Raw genomic sequence first — 6,085 nt, forward strand, 5'->3', positions numbered from 1 at the left:
GCTAGATATGAATTCAGTGACAAAAGGGGCATTTTTTTAGCTTAGACTACAAAATAAACTGGTTTTCTCAAAAATTTCAAGTCAATTTCAAAGTTATTTAGTTGATCTTAGATAACTTAAATGATATAAAATAGTTCATATACTTAGTTTTTACATGCAAATATATGTCTACCAGAAAATTTATCCTCATGACAGCCAACATTCATGATTTCAGTAAAGGTAGGGACATTAAATTCTGCAGAAAGTAGTGAAACATTGAGGTTGTGATCCATGGCACACTGGGATTTGTGACTTCCAGAGAAGAGGATTTCGATCCAGGGTCCAGAGAAAAGGCTTGTCTTCTGGGTGCTTTTTGTGTGGCAACTGTTTTTTGTTTGTTTTTGTTTTTTATTATTTTTTATTAAGGTATAATAGAGATAGGGAAAACTTATGACATGGACATCAGAAGGGGACAAAAGGAGTGCCTCCTTGTTAATTTTTAGCACGGCATTTTATATCTGTTAGCAAGCTTCTAATCAGATTAAAGAAACACCTGAAGGCTGAGGAAGTTTCACCAGGCCCCTCTCCCACAATATGCATTTTTGAGATGGAATGGAACACGGTGTGTCATCCCTGGCATAAAATAGTTGATGTGAATACTAGTTTGTTGAGTCATTATCACCCCAAGGTTTGAGAAAAAAAAAAAAAAAAGTTGGTCTTAGGCAGAACCAATTGAAGAAAGGCAGATTCCAAAGTAAATACATAGTTTCATTAATATAGCTTAAGAAAAATATTTCCATAAGAAAAAACACATTGGTTAGCTCAAGAGTTGAGAAAAGTTAAATTCAGGCGGAACCAAGTGTTCTCAAAAGAGAAGGGAAAAATGTCTGCTGCTTGCAGTTTATTTCCTCTTTCTGCTTGAGGACCTCGGGCCTGCCTACCAAGGCTGTTAACAGTCTCAATAGGAGTGAAAAAAAGAAAATCATTGGCTATACACTACTATATGCCTTTAAGTTTTTCAAGAGGTGTGCCTTTATCAGTCTATAACTTCAACAATGATACAACTCCTGAATCAGATGGGAGCATTAACAAGAATGAGTCATGGTGAATATTATCAGAGCAAGCTCAAACATTTCCTGCACATGTTTCCTCCTTCTCCATCCTCTGTCCATTCCCTTCCCCTCAGTAAAACATATGTAAACAGAATCAACTTGTCTACACTTGAGGTTTAGTGATTTTGTAATTTTTATGAGCACTGAATAACATGAAAGTTTGGGTTCTCTGAATAATCAATGCTATTTTTCTTTTTGAATTTTCTTTTCTTTTTTTTTACAAAGATGTAAGCCCCCTGAGTAACTCATGGAAGTCTAGAGGAATAGGCTTCCAGCACTTCCCCTCTAAAAAATAAATCTTTCTGAAGATTTTTTTAAAAGAATATAGACTTAATTTTCATAAAAATATTCTTATTTGTTGTAGGTACTCATTTCCTAAATATATTTTCTCCCTCCTGATTTGAGGCTTCTTTTCTTTCATTTCCTATTTTTCTCCATTATTCTGCATGTCTCTGGTCAAAATACATACTATCACAAATGAATATTATACTTGTATGTAATAAAATGGATCATTCCTAAAGTGTATAGTTGTATTCTATGCCCAAGTAAGGGTTCGTGACTTATAGGCATACTATTTTTTTATCCTTGACTTTGTGTATAAATATTATTATGAAGAATCTAAGCTACTCCATTTTGTTAACCGAAAAACTCCATTTTGTAAGATTCCGGGAAAAGAGCCTTTGGAAATCCAAGAGCCTTTGGAAATCTCCTGAACTCACCCCACCACCCATGAGCCAATCGGACCCCAGATCAAAATCTCCTGACTTAACACTCAGGAACTTGTGGTCTACCTAGACAATAGGAACCAATCAAGAACCAACACACAACCCTTCAAAAGAAAGTGACCAATCAGATGTTCCCCTACCTAGAAATCCTTTTTTTTCCATGTATATTCCCTATGTATGCAATGTAATCCAAAATCTGGGGCTCCTCCCTATAGCCGCTGTGTTGGTATTGGTGGGAGCCCCAGCTCGAGCTTAGTAATAAAAACTCTCTTGCTTTTGCATCGGATATCAGCTCCCTGGTGGTCATTAGGAGATTTCACGACTTGGGCATAACATTTGGGGGCTCATCCAGGATCTCCCACTGGCTCCACGGTAAGACCAATCTGGAGAGTCATCTGCAACTGGTAAGCTTTTTTCTATCTTTCTTTTCGTTTCTGACAGGGCCTATTTTCTGAGATTAGTATATGACTCAGGCAGACGCGCCGACGGGTCACCGGTGGGGGTCATTGGGAGAGGTCCCCGACCCACTCAGAGGGGATGGAGTGCCCCTGTTCTCTGTAGATGATAGTGGGTCACTCCAACTGAATGGCCAGAGGCCGTCGTCTTTTGGTTTTGCCTCCGGACTCCTGGAGGTGTATTTCTCCTGTCTCTCTGTCTGTGTGGCTGTTTGTATTGTCTGTGTTAATTTACCAACATCTGACTGATCCAGGGATGGTGGGGCAACGCCATTTTAGCCCCACACCTCTATCCTTGGTTACTGATAATTTTAAGGAAGTCAAGATGTGTGCTTATGACCTCAGTGTAGAAATTATAAGGAATAAATTAATTACTTTTTGCAGCACAGAATGGCCAACCTTTCATGTAGGCTGGCCCTCAGAAGGCACCTTTGACTTGGGAACTGCACATCGAGTCCGAGATATCATCTTCTGACCACAGATCGGACATCCTGACCAAGTTCCCTATATCATAGTATGGGAAAATATCATATTGTGCCCCCTCCCTTGGGTAAAACCTTTTTTGCCTCAACAGGGATTTTCTACCGCTCAGTTGTTGGTGACACGTGTAGGAAAGAACCTGAAGAATCCCAAGGAGCCTGAACCAACAGCGCCGCTATACCTAATCTTGCAGGGGACAGTTGTTAGGGGAAGCACACTGATTGAAACCGCCCACCATGGTCAGGCACCATAGTAACCATTTGCATGAATTGTTTTATGACAGGAGATCCTGATAAGGAATTTGGAACTAATAAGCCACCACCAACCAGAAGAGTTCGGGAAAGGTCTAAAGGAGACACCGCATGTCCGTCCAATTCCCAGAACCACCATAAAACCCGACATTGTGAGCCATGCGGCAGAGCAGTTTTCCTCGGTTTCCTTACCCTGCTGCTTTCCACCCGCATGCCCTTTCCCAATAAAATCTCTTGCATTGTCAGCACATGTGTCTCTTCAGACAATTCATTTCTGAGTGTTAGACAGGAGCCCAGTTTCGGGCCCTGGAAGGAGTCCCTCTTCCTGCAACAAATGGTGACTCTGTTGGGACTCTTCTTCTCTGAGACTGACATCCTGACCACTCGGGGTACACAGAGGCCAGCTTGCCTGCCAATGGACCAGACCCAGTGGCCACAACTGGGGCCCTTTTGTCCCTGATGCAGACAACTGGCCAGAGTGCCCCAACTGGTAAGGAACAAGAGACTTTGTTGATCTCTCTCCCCTTCCCTGTCTCTTTCCTCTCCTTAACCCTTCTTATCCTTCCCTGTTTTTCTAGTCCCCCAGTCCTGGATGCAGGAATCTGGTCGAAGGGCCCTCAGCCTGAGCTGAGGATTGGAAACTGATCACCTCCTCTTGGCAGAGAACTCGAATTCTGGTTCTGATTTTTGGTAGGGCCGAGTTTCAGTCCTCCCTTCTCTGGAGGCCCAGGGAAAAGTCCCGAAACACCTGGATATCTGTAGGTGGCAGGAGATGTCTGTAAGGCCACCCCTTTTGCCCCGCTCTCCACCTCCTCCTCCTTCTTTTTCAACCCCCTCTTCCTTTCCTACCTTGAAATCTTTGATGTTAGTACTTAGATCTGAAGTTCTGTGTCTCTATAGGAGGTTTTCTGAGAGACTGTATTTTTGTATCTAAGGGCTTCCCTGGTGGAGCCGAGGTTAAAGCGTCTGCCTGCACTTTGAGAGACCTGGGTTCGATCCCTGGGTCGAGAAGATCCCCTGGAGAAGGAAATGGTAACCCACTCCAACATTCTTGCCTAGAGAATCTCATGGACAGAAAGGCTTGGTGGGCTAGAGTCCACGGGTCGCAAACAGTGGGATACGACTGAGCGACTTCACTTTCACTTTCACTTTGATGAGGACTGCCAGGTTTATATGTGTTTTACCTCTGTGTTCTGTGTTGTGCTTTTTGATGACCATTTTGCTTTGTCTGGCCACCATGTGGTTTAGACCTGCCGCCATTTCATTAGAACCTGATTTTCTTTCCCTGTGCCTTGAGACCAGGGTTCTCAGGAACATTTATCTAGACCATCTCTAACTCCTGACACTGAGGAAAAAGGAAAAAAAAAAAACTTGAAGCTAGATCTTACACTGTGTCTATCTAAATATGTTTTAGTATGTCTCTGTCTCTGGGTAATATTTTTGAGGCTAATTTGTATATGAGCTCTATTTATTTGGCTTAAAAAAGGTAAGCGCTTACAAATAAAGTAATTCTAAATTAAACAATAAATTCCAGGTTCATGTGAACTGGGAAATATTCAATGTTAAATACCTGATATTAATGTTGTTTCTTGACCTATCTAATATAGGCATTTCTTAGAGTAATTAACGTTAAGTAGAATATTTTAATTGTACCTAGGTTTAATATAAGTTAAATATTATATCTGTTACAAGTTTGTCAACAAGGAAATTACCCCAAGTGAAAAAAACTTCTAAAAAGTGTAAATGAGATATGAGCTTTTATAGAAACTCTATTAAGAATAATTATTCTTTAGAAATTATTGCTGGCATTTATGCTCACCAATCAATAAAATGCTAATATAAAAGTTGGTTACTGGTTGCTAAAGGAGAGTAAGAAGTATATTTTCAGTTAAAAAAAAAGTTATGATAAAATACTAAAAAGAGTTATGCATGATCAGGACTTTCTAAAATTGGATTACAATTAGTTAGATAAATGGATTTTGTTAAGAATGACACAGCCATTAAAAAAAAAAAAACTGGTTAGAGTCAACTAGGTCCAAGATGGTGGAGCTGACTTTCACTAGACCTTGAGCCTCGATATTTACACCCATTGTGACATATCAACAAGCTAAATGATACACCCATCAACATTGGCTAAATCTGACCAAATGTTCTAAACTCTTTTAATTGATCTTTTTGATAAAACTTCCTAAATATAACTCTTTTGAAATTCTTTTGATCTCTAGCTAACTTTGGGGTGCTTCAGAGGGCCCCTGGAACATCCCAAAGAGAGATATTAAACTGTGTTTATTTGGTTGGTTAAATTACATGGAAAAGATTATCAGATGAGTAATAAATCCGCTCATGTTATAATGTATGGTAAAATAACTAATACAGATATCCTAGAAATTATATGGAGTTTTTAACATTCTGATATGTCCTGGTATTTTAATGGAAAACCTGATGACTTCACAAAAGTTAACAAAAGGACTGAATGAACTAGCAAATATGCTTATAACTTTTATTATTTCTATCTGAACAATTATGGGTATGAATCTTATGTTTTCAGGGAGTAGGGAAAATCTTCCTCTCAAAGTAATTATGACAATACTTTGGTAAAATTAAACGTTATAAACAAAACAATTATATTTTCTGACTCCTACAAAAATTGGCAGTTCTAAAGTTTCCAGTAAGTTTATCAAATGAGTTAGGAAGGTTATTTCATAGGTACAAAAATCTCAAGAAATTTTTGAGACCTTAAAAAGGGAAGAATTCACCTAGATTTTTTAGGCAAAATCTGTGATAAGCCTTTGGTGTGAGTTTCCAAGCCCTGTTTTATTTTTAAAAAGTTCAGTCTGAGACTCTATAAATGTTTCAGCAAAATAAAAAGCCTATAATCAATTATGGCTATAAAAAATCATCAGACCAAAATTATTTTGCAAACAAACTAGCCTTAATTTGGTTATATTTAATAAAAATAAGAGTAACTTTAAGGAGAAAAAGATATTTCAAAATGTTAAATACCACTTTGTTAATGGAGGTCTGCATCGAGTAAGACTCATCTCTTAGATAGTTCTTCTCTGTTATGTGATATTAATGTAACA

Source organism: Budorcas taxicolor, chromosome 15 (genome assembly GCF_023091745.1).
Source record: "Budorcas taxicolor isolate Tak-1 chromosome 15, Takin1.1, whole genome shotgun sequence".
Taxonomy (NCBI): domain Eukaryota; kingdom Metazoa; phylum Chordata; class Mammalia; order Artiodactyla; family Bovidae; genus Budorcas; species Budorcas taxicolor.